Genomic DNA, 22,020 nt, shown 5'->3' with positions numbered 1-22,020 from the left:
TTTCCATCAATCCCTGTATCATCCCTCTTCTTGCCTTTTAGGTTTTATAGTTGGGTGAATGCTTTTCTTTTGACCTTATATGACTAGTTCTTCTAAAGATTTAGTGCCTCTTTGGTGTTACTGTATGGAACAATGTCTGTCATACTATGTGTCAAGTACTCACTGAAGATTGTTGTTGTTTGGTGTCATCGAGTCCAATATGACTTATAGTGACCCTATGAAGAACAGAGCTGAATTTGTTAACACTAATGTTAACAGTACTGCTTCTCTTCCAGAATTTGATACTTGAATGAGACTTCAGTGAATTTTTATATTAGCCATTTTTTGTCAAATGACTTACTGTCAAATTAAACAAAAACACTTTAGAGTTAGGTCATACTTAAATGGATGTAGCAATTGACCTTTGCTGCATGACACATTACCCTATAATTCAGCAGATTAGTACAACAACTATTTGTTATTATCCATGGATCTTTGGGTCAGTGGATGATTCCACTAGTCTGGCTGGACCCAGCAGATTTTATCTGAGCTCACACAAATGACTGAGGTCAGCTGGCAGGGCCCATGATGCAGGTTGGCCTAAGAGTGTTTTGCTTACATATCTGGTGGTTATTTTGTTGGGCCATGTGTCACTCACATCCAAGAAGTTAGTCTGCGCTTGTTCATCTGGTGGCTGTCGGCATTCCAAGAGGGAGAGCAGAAGTTTAAGTCTAGGCTTGGAACTGACACATCATCTTACTTTTCTGTATTCAGTTGGCCAAAACAAGTCATAGGGACTCAGTTAAGGGTCTGAGAAAGAACTATTCATTTATGAGAAGATTTGCTTCGCAAAGGTCATAAAATACAGAGTGGCATGAAAATTGTAGACATTTTTGTAAGCTATGGCCATGCCTTCTATGATCAAATCTCCTTGGCCAAGCAACTAAGCTTCTCAGATGCCTAAGGTTTTCATCTTTAGGAATGAAGGACTTGAATTCATTTTTATAATACTAGTTATCATTTGTTACCTGTTTACTATGTGTAAGAGGGAGCTCTGGTAGCTTAATGCTAAAGAGTTGTTCTGCCCAGCCAAAGGCACACAGTTCTAATCCATTAGCTGCTCCATGGGAGAAAGATGGGCAATCTCAACTAGTGTGATTTACTGCCTCTGAAAACCCACTGGAGGGTCAGCTTTGAGTTGATTCCAACTTGAAAATATATTGCAACATGCATAAGACATATTTGGCAGCTGTCTTCTTTCTTTTTTTTTTTAATAAAACTTTTATTTTATACTGGCTTACTTACAGAGTTTGTATACATTGTTTTTCACACAGAATCTTTCCCATTTCCTTTACCTACCTCTCCCTCCACCCATCAGTTGTGTGACCCTATGATTAACCCCCAATCTCCTGGCCATCCTCACACTTGTCCTCCTCCTATCCCCTTCCTGGATCCTAATATACATTCTACAATAATGATCTTATACAGTATTTGTCCTTATGGGACTGAGTTAGTTCACTTAGCACAGTGCTCTCCAGTCCCTCCCAAGTTATTTAGTGATTTACAAAATCATTGCTTTTTCATGCTGTGTAATATTCCATGATGTGAATATACCATAACTTCTCAATCCATTTAATTGTGGGTGGATAGATGGGCTGTTTCCATTGAATAATATTTCTATAAACATTGGTGTAAAGTCTCCATTTGTGCCTCAGTTCTCATTTTCTCAGGGTATATTCCAAGCAGTGGAATAGCTGGTCATAAAAAATTTCTTTGTTCAGCTTTCTTGCCTTCCAGAATGGTTGTATCATTTTACAACCCACCAAGAGTGTATAAGAGTTCCTATCTCACCACATTCTCACCAACATTTTACTTGCTGTCCTGTTAAACTTTGCTGCTGCTACAGGGGTGAGATGGTATCATTGTGGCTTTTGATTTGCATCTATCGTACTGCCAGTTATTTTTGAGCATTTCTTTATGTGTCTGTTGGCCATTCAAATATGTTCCTCTGTGAAAATTCTTTCCATGGCTTTTGCCCATTTAGTAATTTGATTATTCGTCTTTTTCTGGTGAAGGCCGTGTAGGATTCTGTAAACTTTTCATATGAGGCACTTGTCTGAAATGGTATTGCCAAATGTTTTTTCCCAGTCTGCAGGATTCTTTTGTTTGGTTGGTTTTTTAAAACTCTGATGGAAAAAGTTTTTGATGCACACAGGGATTTAATCTTTAGAAGGTTACATTCATCAATTTTATCCTCTCCAGATTGTACATTTCTGGAGGTATTTGGCAGTCTCTTTCTACCACAGACTAGGCCTTCTAAACTTGATCCCAGTTTGTCTCTTATGAACGTTATGGTTTGGGGTTTACTCCCAGGTCTCTGATCCATCATGAGTTGATTTTTGTGTGTGGTGTGAGAGGTAGATCTGCTTTCTGCAGGAGCAGTCCAGTTATGCCAGCACCGTTTGTTGAAGATGGTGTCATTTCGCCATTTAATAGGTTTTATTTCCTTGTTAATTATCAGTTGACCATAGGTATATGGGTCCATTTTTAGGCTTTCAGTTCTGTTCCATTGGTCTATGTGCCTGTCATTGTACCAGTACCATACTGTTTTGGTTACTACTGCTGTGTAGTAGGTTTTGAGGTCAGGGGGTGCTATGCTTCCCACTTCATTTTTTATTTTCAGAAGTTCTTTGCTTATTTGGGGTCTCTTTCCTCTCCAAATAAACTTCAATATCAGGAAAACTAAGATTCTCACCACTGGACCAACAGGCAGTGTCATGATGGATGGAGAGGAGATTGAAACTGTCAATAACTTCATCTTGCTTGGATCCACAATTAACACCCTTGGTATGAGAAGTCAGGAAATAAGAAGACACATTGCACTGGAAAATCTGCAGTTAGGGACCTGTTCAAATTATTGGGAGTAATGATGTCAGTTTGAGAACTAAAATGTGTCTGATTCAGGCCATAGTCTTTTCAATTACTAGCTATGAATCTGAGACCTGGACAATGAATAAGGATGACAGAAAAAGAGTTTACACCTTTGAGCTGTGGCGCTGGAGAAAAACACTGAACATCCCATGGATGGCCAAGAAAATGACTGGATATGTCTTAGAGAGGGTGCACCTGTGTTCTTTGGAGGCAAGAAATGATGAGGCTTTGCCTCACATATTTTGGGTATATTTCTAGGTGGTGCTATTACTTGGAGAGGGACATGATGTTAGAACAGGTGGAGGGTCGACGAGGAGAGGAAGACCCTTAAGCAGGTGGATTGACAAAGTGAATTATGTATAGGAAGTGTGAGGATGGCACAGGACAGGAAAAGGTTCAGATCTTTTGTCCATAGAGTCAATGGCACCTAACAAAACAACATTGAGATTGCATTGAACATATAGATTGCTTTTGGTAGGATTGTAATTTTCAATATTGAGTCTTCCTATCCACGAACATCATCATCTCAGAAGCGTGGAGAGACAGTGTGGGAGAAGAAGACCCTGGATGAGATGGATTGATGCAGTAATTGGGACAATGGAGGTTAGAGTTGAGACTGGCTCAGGACAGGGCAGGGTTCAGAGCTGCTGTACATAGGGTTGCTTTAGGTCTCAGGTAACTCAACAGCACATAACAGCAACAATAATCCATAAACAGGGCATATTCTCCCATTTATTTAGGTCTTTTATTGTGTCTCTCAGAAATGTTCTATAATTTTCTTTGTACAGGTCTTTTGTGTCTCTAGTTAGATTCACTCCCAAGTATCTCAATTTATAGTTGGCTATTGTAAATAGTATTGCTTTCTTGGTTTCCTTCTCTGAGTTCTCTTTGTTACTGTAGAGGAATCCTATTGCTTTTGGATATTGATCTTATATCCTGCCACTCTACTAAATTGGTCTACTGGCAGCTGTATTCTTAAGATAAATGTAGTGTTAAGGGTTTATTGTTCAAAAGTGCTACTATAGCCACTGACCTTGACTTTGCCATGGAAATATATGGGAATATGTGAATAGGCTGTATTAGCCTATCAACCAGAGGGTTGGCTAATCTTGACACTAATTTGAGCAATTCAGTGGTAGATTTTAAGAATCTCACCTCCAACAAGAGAATGCAGTGTACCCTTCAGGGTCAGAAATTCTTGTTCCAGCCAGACCACAAGAGAGTAGCAGCAGCTGAAACTGTAGACTATAGATCCAACAAAAGATGGAGCTGACCTTGGAAATGCTATACCATGGAACATGAGCTAAGAGACTTTTGCCCAAGTTTCTTAGAGAAGTGCTAGGGAGAGCCATAATTGTCAGAGCTAAGAGTTTTGTAACAATTGCCTAAAGCTGTGAGAATCAAGGAAGAGTTGCCTGTGAGCACATTTCAAAATCTGTCCTTATTTTATCTGCTGTTGTTGTTATATGCCGTAGAGTCATCTGTGACTCATAGTGACCCTACATACAACAGCCAGAAACCCTGCTCTATCCTGTGCCAATCTCACTGTCACTGACACATCTACCTTCTTTTACCCCAGTCACTGAATCAGTCCATCTCACTGAGGGTCTTCCTCTCCTATGCTGTCCTTCTGCCCTCGCAAGGATGACGTCCTTCTCTGAGGACAGGTTTCTCCTTGCAACATGTCCAAAGTATGTCAAATGAAGCTTCAGAATCCTTACCTCCAAGGAGCAGCCCGATTTCACCCTATCCAGGATGAACCTGTTTGTTCTCTTAGCAATCCATGTATACTCAATACTCTTCTCCAATACCATGGCTCAAAGGCATCAATTCTCTTTCTATCATCCCTAGTCATTGGCCAGCTCTCTGATACATAGCAAGTGATTGCAAAGACTGTGGCCTGTATCAGACGCATTTTAGTCTCCAGATCGTTGTTCTTCAGTACTTTGGAAGGGTCTCTGACAGCAGACTTTCCCAATGCAATTACTAAATGACTGAAATGCAAAAGGTGGGAACAGAGAAGAAGGCTCAGTAGTTGGAAAACATGGAGTTGGTGACAGGAGTGAAGCTGGAGATAGAATGGTAGAATTTTGCACAGTCAATGGTTTATTCATTGCAAATATGTTTTATAAGAAACATAAACACAGGCTATACACACAGATTTCACCTGATGGTATGCATAGGCATCATAGAGATTACATCTGTAGAAAGAACTGTTGGAGAAGTTCAATATCAGCTATGAAAACTAGGCCAGGTTGATTGTAGAATAGACCACCAGCTACTAGAAAAATTAAATCAGATCCATGGGAACCAAAATATGACCTTGAGTCTACCTCACCTGAATTTAAAAAAGCATCTCAGGAACTTGTTTGAGGCCTTGAACAGTAATGAATGAAGACCAGATGAGTTGTGGGAGGATATCAAGAATATCATCCAGGCAGGCCTGGGGAAGGGGTGGCTGGCGCCATGTCTGGCCATGAAGGTGGTAAGAAGCAGCCCCTGAAACAGCCCAAGAAGCAGATCAAGGAGATGGACGAGGAAGAGAAGGCTTTCAAGAAGAATCTCGAGACGCTAAAAGCGAAGTCCATGGGCAAAGGTCCCCTGGCCATGGGTGGAATTAAGAAATCTGGCAAAAAATAAGATTGGGGCAATGATGAACCTTACTTCCGTTCCTTTTTAAAACACCTGGATTCTCTGATATAACATCTGTTGTGAGCTATAGTTATAATTAAGTGTTGTCTCGCGGAGCCTGTTGTACATTTAAGAAGAAACTTTTGTGAAACGAAGAAGAAGAAACCCCATGATCGTCCATCTCCAGTTCTCACTCAGCTGTTCTGATCTTCGCTGTGCAAAGTAAATGCAAACCATAATCCTGCCAGAATCTCCTCTTCATTCTTTGTTATGCTGTACTACTTGAAATTAAACCAACTCATTAGACCAAAAAAAAAAAATTAAATCATCCAGGAAGGATGCAAAATGTCATTACAAATACAGAGGAGGAAGAAAAGACCAATATGAATGTCAGAAGATACTCTGAATATTGCTCTAGATTGCTGAGAAGCCAAAGCAAAGGGAAGAAATCAATATATTAAGGAGCTGAACAGAAGATTTGAAAGGGCAGCATGGGAAGACAAAGTAAATTATTATAATGAAATATATGAAGAGCTGGAGTCAGAAAATCAAAGGGACTGAACTTGCTCAGCATTTCTTAAGCTGAAGAAACTAAAGAACAAACCCAAGCCTCAAGTTACAATAAATAAGGGTGCTTTGGGCAGAATATTAAATACTCTGGAAAGCATTAAATGAAGATGGAAAGAGTATACAGAGTCATTATACCAAAAGGAATTGGTGGATACAGAAGAATTTAATGAAACTATGTATGAGCAAGAGCCTATGGTGATGAAGGAAGAAGTTCAAGCTGCTCTGAAAGAGTTAGCAAAAAACACATATTGTATCTGCTATCAATCTGAATTACAGACTTTTGACTTCCCTAACATGGTTCTGTTTGGTCTGAGAGCTATCACAACAGATTTTGATCCATAAAGCAGTAAGGTTGGTGTTGGGATGAGTAGAAAAAAGTGCAGGGACGTGAGGGGCATGTCTGAACTCATGGAATTGGTATTATGTTGATGTTGCTGACAGGGACATTTTTCCTTTGTGGAGTTGATAAAGTTAGATATAGGGACCCCCATGCAGCTCTTGTTCTTTTTACAATAAATATGTTTTATGTATTATGTATTCCATGCCTGGTAGTGGGTCAGGGGGAAAAGAAAAAGGGAGCACCTCACACCCTGCCCCTAAACAGGATGGATTGACATAGTGGCTGTAACACATTTTTTCTGTTGTACATAGTGGTGCTGTGGGTTGGAGTCAACTAGAAGACACTCAACAACATTATGTATTATTATTCCTATTTTACTGATAAGGAAGCGGAGTATCAGCAAGATTAAACTATTTCAGCTTGTAAAGCTGATAAATCTAGTTCTGGGAGTCTGAGTGAAATCTATGTAATTTACATGTGCCTTCCTGCCCTTGCTGTATGGATGCTTTACATATGTAAACTCTGACATTTATAAGGCTATGTTATTGTTGTTGTTAAGTGCTGTCAAGTCACCTGCAACTCATTGTTATCCTATGTACAACAGCTCTGAAGTCTGCCCTGTCCTCAGCCAGTCTCACTGATTCTGACACACCTACCCCAATTGCCCCAGTTAGTATATCAATCCATCTCATCTGGAGTCTTCCTCTCCTGCGCTGTCCCTCCATACTTCTGAGCATGATATCCTTCTCCAAGGATTTGTTCCTCCTGGCCACATGCCCAAAGTATGTGATACAGAGCTTCAAAACCCTAGACTCTAAGGACAAACTTGGTTTCACCTTCTCCAAGACAGATCTATTTATTTTCTTGGTTCGAGGCCACCAGCCACTCCACAGGAGAAGAATGGGCACCCTCCTCCCAAGCCATTAGCCTCTGAAAACTTGCTGGAGAGTCAGCTCTAACTCTATGGTATACAACAACAACAACATCATTGTCAGATAATATAAAATTCTCAATAAAGAATAACAATTGTTGATATCTTGCAATAAGTGTATCTCCCAGGCTCCTTATATCTAGGGACACTCACTCATTATCAATTAATTAATTGAAATTCTTGTTGATATGTGCTATCAAGTCACTTGCAACTCATAGTTAACTCTTAAGGACCTTATGCACAATAGCACTGAACCCTGACCTGTCCTGAGCCAATTTGACTGTCTCTGACATACCTGCCCCCATTAACCTGGTCACTGTCTCTTATCTGGGGTCTTCCTCTCCTGTACTTTCCCTCCACCCTTCGAAGCATGATGCCTTTCTCCAAAGACTGGTCCTACTGGGCAAAATGCCCAAAGTATGTGAAACAGAGTTTTAAAATCCTTGTCTCCAAGGAGAAACTTGGTTTCACTCCCCCTAAGACAGACCTGTTTGTTCTCTTGGCAGTCCATGGTATGTTTAATACTTTTCTCCAGCACCATAGCTCAAAAGTATTGATTCTTCCTCTGTCATCCTTTATTCATTGTTCAGCTGTCTGATTCATAGCAAGTACTTGTGAAGACTATGACCTGGATTAAGGCCACCTTAGTCTTCAGTCTGACATCCTTGCTCTCCTCTGTTGTCCTTGACAACAGGTTTTCCCAATGCAATTAATCTTTTGATTTCCTAACTGCTAGTGCCAAGAGTGTTTGTTGTGCAACCAAGTAAGTTGAAATTGTTAACAATCTCTTCTTCATCTGTCATATTGCTGCCAGTTGGGCCAGTGGTGAGAATCTTTGTTTTCTTGATGTGGAGCTTCACTCTATATTGGAGACTGTGATCCTTGACCTTCTGCAGCAAATGTTTCAGGTCCTCCTTTGTCTTGGCAAGCAAGGTTGTGTCATCTGCATAACACAGGTTATTGATGAGTCTTAGGACATATTCATTTTCTTCCTGTGAGTTTCTCTCATTTGGATGTGTCCTATCACAACACAATGTCCTGACTGCCTTCGGTAGGGTGCAGTTCCTACAGTGACAACTGAGTTTACTACATCCCTATTCAAACTCTTTGGCTTATCTGTTCATGTGAGTCCTGATTTTAACTATTGTCTTACCTCCTTGTCCCTGTAACTGCTGTGCGCACAAACCTTTTTCTCCAAGCCAATCAGTGTGGTGCAGCTAAGTAGTTAATTTATTAAGATGAGAGTTTGGCTATTGACAGTGATGCAAACATGACATTACATGCTCAATTGACTTTATCTTTTTTTTTACACTCTTGGCAGGGGGAATAATCTTTAATCAGTATATTCTTTGCCAAAATTGATTCTCTGCAGGCAGAGTGCTGTACAATCTGGCAAAGTCAGGGTCTGCGGAGTACTTAAAAGAAAACAACATTTTGGAATGTGCTACAGAACTTTCCAAGGTACTGGGCAGCAACCCCATTGACCAAGCTACCATGAAATACACTGAAGGTATTCTTACGTAAGCATGCACTCTCCTTGAAAAAATATTTTTTTGGGGGAGGGAGAAAATTGCACCACAATGAATGGCTATTTAAAAAAAGTGTGAACTGGGGGAGAGTGGGAGGAAAATGTAAAAGAGAATGAATGCAACTTTTCTGTAAACTTTCATAAAAATCACGTTAAAAAAACCCACTCACACATACACACACACAAAGGGAAAAATCTTTTTCTCCGTACTGCCTTTATTGTTATGATTAATATATACTTAATTCACAATCAAAGGAGCTCTGGTGGCATAGTGGTTAAAGAATGTGGTTGCTAATCCAAAGAACAGTGTCCTCTAGTGCTCCTAGGTAGAAAGGTGAGGCAGTCTGATTCAATAAAGACTAGTAGTCTCAGAGACCCTATGCGCAGTTCTGCTCTTCTATCCAGAGTCACTGTGTGTTAGAATTGACTCCGTGGGAGTAGGAACCCACACTGCTAATCCATTCCCCACCGAATTTATTTGGCTACAAAATACTGAATTTTGTTGTCAAGGACTTCTTGACAGTACTCAAGAGGTGTTGTTGTTATGTGCCATCAAGTCACCTGTGAGTTATAGCGACCCTATGTACAGCAGCTCTGAACCCTGTCCTGCCCAAGCCAGTCTCACTGATTCCAACACACCAATCTCCGTCATCCCTGTTACTGTACCAGTTCATCTCATACGGGGTCTTCCTCTCCTGCATTGTCCCTCCACCCTTCCAAGTATGATGACCTTCTCCGAGAACCGGTCTCTCCTGGCCACTTGACCAAAGTATGTGAGACAGATCATCAAAATCCTAACCTCCATGGAGAAACTTGTTTTCTCAAGAGTAAGGATGTAATTTTAAAGACTAAGATATACCTGTCTTAAGCCATGACAAATTCACTTACTTCTTATGTAGAAGTTATTGGTGTTAGGTGCCATAGAGTCATGTATGACTCATAGTGACCCTTTGAACAATGTATCTCAACTCCATCTTATGCTGTGCCATCCTCACAATCTCTGACATACTCAGTCTCATTGCTGCAGTCACTGTGTCAGGCCACCTGGTTGCCCCACCTTTTCAAGAATGATGTCTGTCTCCAAAGAATAGCCTCTCCTAACAACCTGCCCAAAGTATGTGATATGAAGCGTCATCATCTTTGTCTCCAAGGAGCACTCTGGCTGCACTTTTCTAAGACGTATCTGTTTGTTCTTTTGGTAGCCCATGGAATATTCAGCATTCTTCTCCAACACCACAACTCAACGGCATTAATTCTTCCGTCATCCCAATTTATTGTCCAGCTCTCAGGTAATTAGCAAGTGACTGAAAAGACAAGAACTGAATCACACATACCTTAGTCCTCAGACTGACATCATTGATCCTTAGCTATTTGAACAGGTCCCTGACTGCACACTTTCTCAATGCAATATGTCTTCTGATCTTCTGCCTCCTAGTTCCAAGGGTGTTGATTGTGGCTCCAAGGAAGCTGACATTGTTAACAGTTTCAATCTTTTCTTCATCTATTGTGACATTGCCTATCAGTCCAATGGTGAGAATTTTTGTTTTCTTCATGTTGAGATCATATTGAAGGCATTTTTGGTGCTTTGAAAAGTAGACAAGGAATAAGGACAGTGGAAGAAGGATTGATGTCTTTGAATTGTGGTGCTGCCAAAGAAGATGGGTAACCTCCTCCTGTGCTTTTTACTCCCTCTGAAAGCCCACTGGAGGATCAACTATGAGCCAGTTCCAACTTGATGGTACACAACAACAATGAACTCCCAAAAGAACAAACTCAACTATTTGAAAAGAAATGTTGCCAGAAAGCTTCTTAGAAGCATAGATGGTGATACTTTGTCCACATATTTTGGGCATATTATCCAGAGGGGTCTTCTTTTGCAAACAAGCAAACATCATACTCAGAAAAATAGAGGATCCAAGAAGGATAGGAAGACCTTCAAGAAGATGAATTGGCACAGTGATGACAACAATGGGCTTAACCACGTAAGAGGGTTGAGGATGGTCCAGGATTGAACAGGGTTCCATTCTGTTGGAGCGGACTCAGTGGAGCACTCACATGCTCTGCTCAATGTCCCTGTGTGAGATGTATTGCTCATGAGATATATGGGGATATCAGGAGACATTTTATATTGTCACACTGGGAGGGCCGGCTGCTACGGAAGTCTAGTGGGTAGAGGTCAGAGATGCTGTTATATAGTTTAAATCCACACAACAGATCCCACAACAAGTCATCCAGTGCAAATATCAACAGTGCTGAGACTGAGGATAGTATTCTAGCTCCATTACGAGATGCACACTTTATTGTCTTACAAATCACTTGGAAGTTCTTTAATTTCCATTATTGCAAACTGCTTTGTTGTTTTGTGTGTTCCAAGATATTTTAAGAAATGTGTAAATAGGTGATGTTTATGAGAATTTTCTTTTAAAAATTATTTACAAAAACATTGGTTTTAATTCTATCAATCGTATACTACATTTTGTTTTATAACATTAATTAAAATTATATAATGGCATTATTTACAATGTCTTATGAAACCTTGCTGTCCCCTCCCTTTTCCTTCACCCATTTGCTAGTTGATGAGAATTATTTTTGATAGCACAGTAAATGTAGCCGACAGTTACCATGCCTGATAAATAACACATGTGTTTTATTTTCAGATTAGTTACTGGAAATACTTCGCTTGCACAAATGAGATTTCAAGAATGTTTAAATATCAGAAGAAATTTGTTTGGTGAAAAAAATATCCTAGTTGGAGAAGCTATGGAATTTTTAGCAGATTTACTATTTTTTTCCCTAGCTGGTGAAAGGTTAGTTTTTAGGAAATGTTTCAAGTATGTGAGCGGCTTGCTTTGGGGTTGCCCACCAGGACTGTCTTGGGTCCAGCTTTGCTCAGAGACCTGAGAGTCTAACCCCAAGTGATAATTGTGTGCCCACTTTTCATCAGCATACAGATCTTCATGTGTTTGGAAGGAACTTTAACCCACAAACTGTACAGAGGTTTTGGAATAGGAACAGTACAAAGCAGTCTGTTGATTTCATGACTATGTTCAGCATCATTCACAGGCCTGTTGAGGAAAGAATATGTAATTCAGGGCCTTGATGTGCACATCAGAGTCTCTGGGTAGTGTAAAAAAATTAATGCATTCATCTACTAACCTAAAAGTGGAGTGTTCAAGGCTACCCAGAGGTGCCTCGGAAGAAAGACCTGGTCTTTATTGTTGGGTGCCCTCAAGTTGGCTTTCACTCATACTGACCCCACATACAACTGGATGAAATCCTGCCTAATTTTGTATCATTCTCACAATCTCTATGGTCCTTAAAATCATTGTTGTAGTCACTGGGTCTATCCATCTCATTGAGGGTCTTCTCTTTTGCTAACCCTCTACTTTTTCAAGCATGATGTCTTTTTTTCAAGGACTGGCCCTTCTTGGTGTCATGCTTAAAAGGATGTGGATAAAGCTTCACAACCCATGGTTCTAAGGAGCAAGAGAGCAGGACTTTTTCAAGACAGATTTATTTGTTCTTTTGAGAGTCCACAGTGTATTAACTTTTCTCTGCCAACACCACAATTCAAAGGCCACAATTCTTCTTTGGCCTTCCTTACACACTGCCCAACTTTCACAAGCATATGAAGCAATTGAAAATACAATGGCTTGAGACAGTCTTCCCTTAGTCTTTAAGCGGACATCATTGTTCTTTAGCACTTTAAGGAGGCCATTGCCAGCAGATTTGTCCATTGTAACATGTCTTTTGGTATGTTGATTGCTGCTTGCAGGGGTGTCTAAGGATAATGCAACCATTGCCAACTTCAGTCTTTTCTCCACTTATCATGACATTATTTATTGGTCCAGTTGTGAGGATTTTTATTTCCTTATTATGGTAAGGTGTAATCTGTATTAAAAGCCATAATCTTTGAGCTTCATTAAAATAAGGATACAAGTCTCTGGATAAAGCATACCTACTCCATAAAGTTCCTATTTACAGAAGCAGACTGCCATATCTTTCTCCCAGAGAGCAGCTGGTGGGTTTGAGCTACTGACACTGTGACTAGCAGCTGAATGACCAGAGTTTCTAAACTCTACACCTAAGTGTACAAAATTTAGGTGTTATATGCATTGAAGGAGCTCTGATGGCGTGGCTGGTGAGTTGTACTGCTAAGCTAGAGGATATGTCTAATAGTTGGAATCCACCAGTGGAGCCATAGGAGAAAGAGAAAAATCCTCTCCTGTGAGATTTACAGTCTCAGAAACACAGTGTGAGTTGTTGGTTCCAGACCAATGGCAATGTGAGAGGGAGAGGGGACAGCAGTGATTAAGATGGTTAACTTGGAGGCCAATTGCCTAATTCAAATTTTATTTCTTCATTTAGTGACTTAAACCCACTCAGAGGCAATTGAAAACAGAACCTGCTGATCTGCTTCCAAAATGTCACAGCCATGACAATTGTGGCATATGTTCTCAGAAAACAGGGTCTCTGTGAGTTAGATTGGCGTGATGCAGCTGGTGTGGTAGGAATGAGACCTTGGGCAATGTCACATGTTGGTGTTTTCATTTTTTCCTTCAGTGGTAAAGTAACAACAAAAATGATATCTTCCTTACAGGATTACTGTGAGGTTTAAATGATCTCATCTATAATGTGCTTAGCTGAATGCCTAGTACATCCTGAAAGACTTCAATAAATTGAGTTATTAATGGGGGTTTTGTTATTGGTATGGGCTTTTGGGTTGGTTTTTTTCTTTTCACTCCCCAGCTGGTAATTTTGGGAACACTTGACACCATGTAAGTCTCCTCTTACTTATCAAGACCAAAACAGTGAGCAGAGATCAGGGGCTTTTTTTAGAGTTGCAGACAGTTTTTTTTAGAGTGCAGAATGATTGCCTTGTAAAAGAAAAATCTAAACACGTAGCATATTGCTTGAGTCATCTCTGCTTCCCAGGCTGCCCTATCAAAATCGAGAGCTGTCAGGATATGAATCACAAGACACATAATAATGCTGGGCCATACCACAGCGAGGGACCTGGCCATTCATGTTCAATGTCCAGGGTTAACCTTTTGAGACAACAGAGGAGCCTTTTTTCTTTGTTGTCTCAGCTACCCAATGCTGCCATAACAAAAAATACCAGGAACGGGTGACTTTGAGGAGCAGAAATGTCTTTTCACATGTTTCTGGAGGCTGTAAGTCTATCTCGGAGCTCCAGCCACATCACTTCCTTTTTGTGAGACTCAGTTTCTGGTGGCTGCCAGTAATCCTTGAAGGTCCTTAGCTTATAAACAGTCTTCACATGGTATGTTCCCCCCCATGTGTATTTCTGTGTCAATTTGCTCTTTTCATAAAGCAGCACTTAAAAATGATTATGTTAAAACTCACCCTACTCTAGCATAACCTCATTAAAATGAAAACACACCCTCGTTTCCACACAGGCTCATATTTATAGGTATAGGGGCTAGGACTTCAACACATGTTTTAAGGGAATGCAATTCAATCCATATTTGTCAAAGGTGAAATCATCTCCCATGTTGGTTAAAACCAGAAGACGTTCTATTATGTAACTTAAGTGTTCTCTCCAGCATGTCCACATCTTTTGCCCTGGTGGCCAAGGGCGGTAGAGACTACTCTCACGTATTTTAGAAATAACTTAAAGGGAATTCCAAGAGACTTGCAGAATGGACATGAACATAATGGATAAATGAGGTCAAATTAAAAATAAAAATTACAACAGGACAAAGAAGAAAGAACGAACTATCTTAGGAGAAACAATGTCACTTTCCCAAGAAAATAAAGATTGTCTCTTTGTCTTCAGCCTTTATCCTTCATCAAGAGCTTCTGTTTCATCAATGCCCCATTCATGGTCAAATTCCTTTATGTCTTCATTTCCTATTTGACACATACCTCCTCTCAACTGCATTCTGTCTGCTCTTATGAAAACCAGCAACAGCATCTAAGTACCCATTTGTACTTCTTACCACATTGGCCTTCCCCTGAAGATATGCTTGACCGTGTTGATTACTCCTTTCCTGAACCTATCCTCTCTTGGTTTCTGAGATACCTGCTTTGGGGCTCCCATCTCTGATTGTGACTTCTCAGTTTGTTTTGAGGGTTTTTATGTGTCTCTCTGCCTTTGGCCAAATGTTGATGTTCTCTGGGGTTCAATTCTTGTCTGTCTCAGTCTTAGCACCTCCTCTTCACCACGCACAGCAGATATACCAACACCTATTTCAATTTTTTCATGTATGCTTCTACCCAGTGGAAAGTATTTAAAATTTTCTAAAATGCAAATTTGACCACTTAATTTAGTGAAAGTTCTTCAATATTTTCCTTCAAAACCTTTAGGCTTGTGTTCAAATTCTTCCAAGTATAGACCTCTGCCTGTTCTCACATTTTCTTATTTTGAAATGATCTTTCAGGACAGGATTAGTGTTCATGTCTATGTTGAATGTTGAGTGAATGGCGGTCAGGGGAGGCGGTGGGAAGTCATGTTCCTGACAATTCTTTAAAATTTTCTTTTCCAGATCCCAAAGGAAGCAAACAATTGAATATTATAAACAAGTGATAAAAATAAAGCAAAATACGGAAGCTCTGGCTAACTCCTTGCTCGTCAAGAAGCAGCTGTCTGTCAGCTTAAGTGATACCTTGTGTAAATTAGGTAACTGCTCTAATCCATTTCTATCATGTTATGTGCGGCAAGTTGACTGTGACTCACAGTGACCCTTTGCACAATAGCTCTGAGCCCTGCCCTATCCTGAGCCAGTCTCACTGTCTCTGACACACTTACCCCCATTGCCCCAGTCACTGTGTCAGTCCATCTCATCCAGGGTCTTCTTCTCCTGTGCCATCCCTCCACCCTTCCAAGCACGATGTCCTTCTCCAAGGTCTGGTCTCTCCTGGCCACGTGACCAAAGTATATGAGACAGAGCTTCAAAATCCTTGCCTCCAAGGAACAGCTTGGTTTCTCTTTCTCCTGGACAGACCTGTTTGTTCTCTTGGCAGTGTATGGTATGCTCAATACTCTTCCCCAGGCATTAATTAACTCAAAGCATTAATTCGTCTTCTGCCATCCTTAGCCACTGTTCAGTTCTCTGATGCACACCAAGTAATTGCAAAGACTCTTGTTTCACATCAACACTTCCTCCCCCCCCCCACTTTTTCTTAATTCCGAAAACAAGTAACTTGTTCCATGTATTTCCAATATCGTTACTACCTCTTTACCTTGCCTTACTGGGGGAAACGTCTTTACGAATTTTCTCCACCCTGCTTCCTGTTATACTGTAGGTAGAGCACCATGCTTGCATTATGCTCCACTTCCGTCAATGTAGTTCTGTTACCAAATTCAACACAGATCATACTCACAGTTTTTACTCACACGTCTTGGCGCCAGAATGTTACCGTACAGTGAGCACCTTGGCTTTGGTCTCCCGTGCTCACACAAAAAACCTGAGCTGGTTGGGGAACAACAGGAAGGTCATCGCTGCCATAGAGGCCCCAGGGAGGTGACAGCAGTTCTAATGGCTCTCAGAGCTGCTGCTCAGGGTTATGCTGACCAGGGCCGTGCAAACTTCGTGGTCATCAAAGTCAGGGATGTCCAGCTCGCTGAGAAGGAAAACAAAGGGACAGAAATGGAGAGGCAATTTACAGGTGAATGTGAAAGTAAAGGCAATACATTCCCAAGCGAGGAACAAACAAATCCTCTTTGAGGGGGGAGGGGAAATGATAGAGAAGGACAAGCGGCTATGAGGGGGCGGTTGGTTGTATCAAAAAGCCAGAATCGACTCATTGCTGACCCTCCAGTGGATTATCAGGGGCCGTATCATCGCATGGGAGGAGGTTGCTCATGTCTCCCGAGGAGGAGCTGGTGGATACAAACCACATGCCTTTGGGATTACCACAGCTCCTTTGGATGAGGCCACCAGCACTCATTAGCAGGGCGGGTTAGACCCTGCCTTTCCACTTTCACTGCCATCAACTGAGATTGAGCTGCCCAGACTGGACTGAACTCTGGTGGCATAATGTGTAAGGAGTTGTACTGCCACCCCCAAGACAGGCGATTTGAATCCGTCAGCTGCTCTGAAGAAGAAAGATGGGCAATGGTTTGCTTTACAGCCTCTGAAAACCTGCTGCAGAGTCAGCTATGTGTCATAGCTGACTCAATGGCACTTGCTTGTTCTGATTTGACTAATTTGACTTTCCACACATTCATGAGATGTTTTGAGATTTAAATTAGGAGGTAAGGTAGCGATGGTTATCTTTTTAGCAGGATAGCACAAGTTCACATTGCTCGAAAACAGTTCCAACCAGGCTTTTTTTGTAGTTTGGATCAGATTCTTCATGGTGAATCTAAGACAAGAAGAGATTACACACATCTGTAGGGCACAAGCAATTTGGTTCTGAGATGGTGTCTATCTGGTTAGTGATTAGTTACTCTGAGTGATACTCTTCAAGATGACTGCTCACTAGAAGGTCATGCTTGGCTCGCTTGAAAACTCTTCTTGTTGTTAGGTTTCATCAAGTTGAGTATGACTCATAACAACCCTATGAAAAACAGGTAAGAACCGTGTCCTATCCTGTGCCATTCTAACAATCTCTGACACACTCAAGCCCATTGCTTCAGTGACTGTGTCCAACTGCCCGGTTGAGGGTCTTCCTCTTCTTCACCAACCCTCCACCTTTCCAAGCATGATGTCCCTCTCCAAGGAATAGCTTCTCCAAGCAACATGCCTAAAATATGTGAGATGAAGCTTCATCATCTTTATCGCTAAGGAGCACTCTGGCTGCTTTTAACTTTTCCAAGTTATATTTGTTTGTTCTTTTGGCAATCCAGAAGATTTTTAGGATTCTGCTCGAACATCACAGCTTAAAGGCATCAATTCTTCTGTCATCCTTATTCATTGTCCAGCTCTTAAATAAGAGCTTGCTGAAATGAGAACAAGTGATTGAAAAGACCATGGCCTGAAACAGGCCCATCTTAGTGCTAAAACTGACATCATTGCTCCTCAGTATTTTGGAGAGGTTCACGACAATAGACTTGTCCAATGCAATACACCTCTGATCTACTGATGGCTGGTTCCAAATGTATTGATTATAGGTCCATGTAAGATGAAATTGTGAAAAAAAAAAAACAAAAAAAAGAAATTGTGGTCATGGTCATAATCTGAATAGTATAGAGGAATATGATAATGGATGAAAGCATTATCAAATTATTTGACCCTCCTGGCCACATGCCCAAAGTAAGTGAGATAGAGCCTTAAAATCATAGCCTTCATGGAGGAACTTGGTTTCGCCCTCTTCAAGACAAACTTGGTTTGTTCTCTTGGCAGTCCATAGTGTATGTTCAATACTCTTCTCCAGCACCACAGCTCAAAGACAGTGATTCTTCTTCTGTCATCCTTTAATCATTGTCTGGCTTTCTGATGCATAGCAAGTAATTGTGAAGACCATGCCTGAATCAGGTGCACCTTAGTCTCCAGCCTGACATCTGTCCTTCTTAGTACTCTGGAGATGTCCCTAACAGCTGATTTCCCCAGTGCAATTCATCTTTTGATTTCCTGACTGTGGTGCCAAGAGTGCTGATTGTGGAGCCAAACAAGCTGAAATTGTTAACCTCAATCTCTTCTCCATGTATCATTATGCTGCTAATTGACCCAGCAGTGAGAATCTTTGTTTTCTTGATGTTGAGCTTCAGTCCATATTGAAGACTACAGTCCTTAACCTTCTGCAGCAAGTGCTTCAGGATTTCCTCAGTTACAGCAAGCAGGGTTGTGTCATATGCCTATTGTTGGTTTTTTATGAGTCTTCCTCCAATCCTGATGCCACATTTCTCCTCATAAAGCTCAGTCTCCTGACTGATCTGTTCAATATAGATTGAAAAGGTACAGAGACAGGATGCATCTGTGACACACTCCTTTCCTGATTTTGAACGATGTAGTATTTCCTTGCTCTGTTCTGAGGCCTGCTTCCTGGTCCAAGTGTAAGGTTCACATAAGCATAATCAAATGTTCTAGGATTCCCATTTTCCTCAAGATTAGCCAAAATTTATTGTGATCCACACAGTCAAATGCATTTGCATAGTCAAAGAAACACAGACATTCCTCTCATATCCTTTAGCCCTCTGCCAAGATCCATTTGACATTGGCAATAATGTCTTTAGTGCCACAGCCTCTTCTAAGGCCTGTGTTTATTTCTGGTAGTTCTCTGTCAATGTACCGTTCCAGTCATTTTTGGGTATTCTTCAGCAGGATTTTGCTTGCATGTGATTTTAGTGATAATGTTCTATAACTTTCATAATTTGTTGGGTCACTTTTCTTTTGAAATGGGAATAAATATGAATCTCTTCCAGTCAGTTGGCCAAGTAGTTGTCCTCCATATTTCTTGTGACAACCTGGTGAGCATGTCCAGGGCAGCATCTGTTTGTCTGAAATATGTCAATTGACATTCTATCAATCCTGAGGCCTTGTTTTTGCCAATTTCTTCAGAACAACCTGAACTTCCTCCTTCATGTTATTTCTCGAAATTCTGTGCCAGTCGATTCTTTTTGGTACAGTGATTCTGTATACACCTTCCATTTTCTATTAATGGTCCCTGGATCATTCAATATTCTACTCATAGCGACTCAAGGCTTGAATTTGTTCTTTAGTTCCTTCATCTTGAGAAATGCTGAGCAAGTTTGGCCCTTTTGATTTCCCAACTCCAGATCTTTGCACACTTCATTTTAATACTTTGCTTGGTCTTCTCGTGCTGCCTCTGAAATCTTCTGTGTTAACTTCTTAACTTCCTGCTTTCCCCCCATTGTTTTGGCTTCTTGGCAGTCTGATGTAATATTTAGAGTCTCTTCTCATATCCATCTGAGTCTTTCCTTCCTCTTCTGTCTTTGTAATGACTTTTTGCATTCTTCATGGATGATATTCCTGATACCCTCCAATAGCTCATCTGATCTTCATTTGTTAGTGTTTAAGATCTCAAATCTGTCCCTGAGATAGTTTTTAAATTCAGGTGTGATAGACTCAAGGTCAAATTTTGGTTTTGTGGATTTGATTTAACCTACTTTAGCTTTAGTTTGAACTTGTATATCAGTAGTTTATGGTTTGTTCCACAAACACTACCTGGCCTAGTTTCCACTGCTGATACTGAGCTTCTCCAATAATTTTTTTCACAGATATAATAGATCCAACTCCTGTACAGACCATCAGGTGAGGTTCATGTATATAGTTGCCATTTATGTTTCTTTTTTTTAATTATTTTTCATTTATGTTTCTTATAAAAGGTATTTGCAATGAATAAATCATTGATCAAAATTCTATCATTCTATCTCCAGCTTCATTTCTGTCTCCAAGTCCATGATTTCTGACTACTGATCCTTCTTCTCTGTTCCCAACTTTTGCATTCCAGTCACCCATTGTTATTAGTGCATCTTGGTTGAATCTTTGATTAATTACTGACTACAAAAATTGGTAGAATTCACCTATTTCCTCCTCTTTAGTTCTGATTGTTGGCACATATATTTGAATGATAATGGTATTCACTGCAAATGACACAACCCTGCTTGCTGAAAGTGAAGAGAACCTGAAGCACTTGCTGAAGAAGGTCAAGGACTGCAGCCTTCAATATGGATTGAAGCTCAACATTAAGAAAACAAAGATTCTCACCACTGGGCCATTTGGCAGCATCATAATGGATGGTGGTGAAGAGACTGAGATTGTGCTTGGCTCTGCAGTCAACACTCTTGGTACCAGCAGCCAGGAACTTAAAAGACAAATTGCATTGGGTAAGTCTGCTGTCAGAGACCTCTCCATAGTACTGAAAAGCAACGATGTCACTCTGGAGACTAAGATGCACCTGATCCAGGCCATGGTCTTTGCAATTACTTGCTATGTATCAGAAAGCTGGACAATAATTAAGGATGATAGAAAGAGAATTGATATCTTTGAACTGTTGTGCTGGAGAAGAATATTGAATACACCATGGACTGCTAGGAGAACAAACAAGTTCATCCTGGAGAGGGTGAAGCCAGGCTGCTCCTTGGAGGCAAGGATTCTGAAACTTCATCTGACAAACTTTGGGCATATTGCAAGGTGGGATCAGTCCTTGGAGAGGGATGTCATGCTTGGGAAGGTGGAAGGGCAGAGCAAGAGAGGAAGACCCTGGATGAGCTGGATTGACTCAGTGACTGGAGGTAATGGAAGCAGATGTGTCAGAGACAAAAAGATTGGCACAGGATAGAACAGGGTTAAGGGCTGTTGTACATAGGGTCACTAAGAGTCGCAGGCAACTAGATGGCATATAACAACAACATGTGGTGTTCACTTAGGATCAGTAGTGACCCCTTTTGTTGAAATTATATGCCCCAGATACTTAACTGATGCCAGGATCAGTTGCAGTTTCTCCTAGTCTTTCATGTGTTTAAGTCATGTGGACCCCAGATCAGCCTTTGATTCTCTAAATTGTCCTTTGTGAAAACTTGCCAGTGATTTAAAAATAGATAGGCCCATGGGCCAAAATATACATCCTCAAAAATGGTTATTGTACTGTAGCCGGACTACTCCCTAAATGTGGTCAACAAGAAAAAGTCTCCAGCATAACTGCTTAACTAGAAGTTCTTCCTCCTGCTAAGTAAAAATAGAAAAACAAGAGTCAAGCTTTTTCTGTGTAGGCAAAGAAAGAGATTTTTAGGAAAAACACTTTGCAAAGAGAAACATGGAGGATACTCTGCCTCACTGAACAATGAGAAGCAGGATACTTTCAAAGGCTCTGGAGGGGAGTGAAAGGATATCATGTTTATTTACAGAGATTCTGGGTTTTTAAGAGTTAACCTATCAAAAGGACAATATAATGCTTATTCATCACAGAAGGGGAGGGATCATCTGAGACTGGCTTATGTGGAGGGACTAGGGTAATTAAGCACATGCATAGTTGTACATAACAGAGCTCCCACCTGAAAGCTTTCTGGGTCTTGTAGGGAGATGCACAGATGATCAAGGTGACCTTGAGTTTGCATGATTCAGCAACAGGCTTGTGTGGCTTTAGACACGACTGTCTCCAGTGAGGCTGTTGGCCGTCATGGAACATGCCCTTTCTTTTTTTCTTTTTTATTTATTATTAATTTCAATGAACATCTACAGA

General features: G+C 40.7%; 1 pseudogene; it reads left to right on the top strand.

Moving 5' to 3' along the window:
- Positions 1-22,020, top strand: part of LOC102846797 — a 170,217-nt pseudogene that overhangs the window by 110,806 nt on the left and 37,391 nt on the right.

This window comes from Elephantulus edwardii, unplaced genomic scaffold (genome assembly GCF_000299155.1).
Source record: "Elephantulus edwardii isolate Elephantulus edwardi_28Jun2011 unplaced genomic scaffold, EleEdw1.0 scaffold00068, whole genome shotgun sequence".
In the NCBI taxonomy this organism is placed as follows: domain Eukaryota; kingdom Metazoa; phylum Chordata; class Mammalia; order Macroscelidea; family Macroscelididae; genus Elephantulus; species Elephantulus edwardii.
The sequence above is the reverse complement of the archived record's forward strand: the minus strand, read 5'-3'. Positions and strand labels throughout refer to the sequence as shown.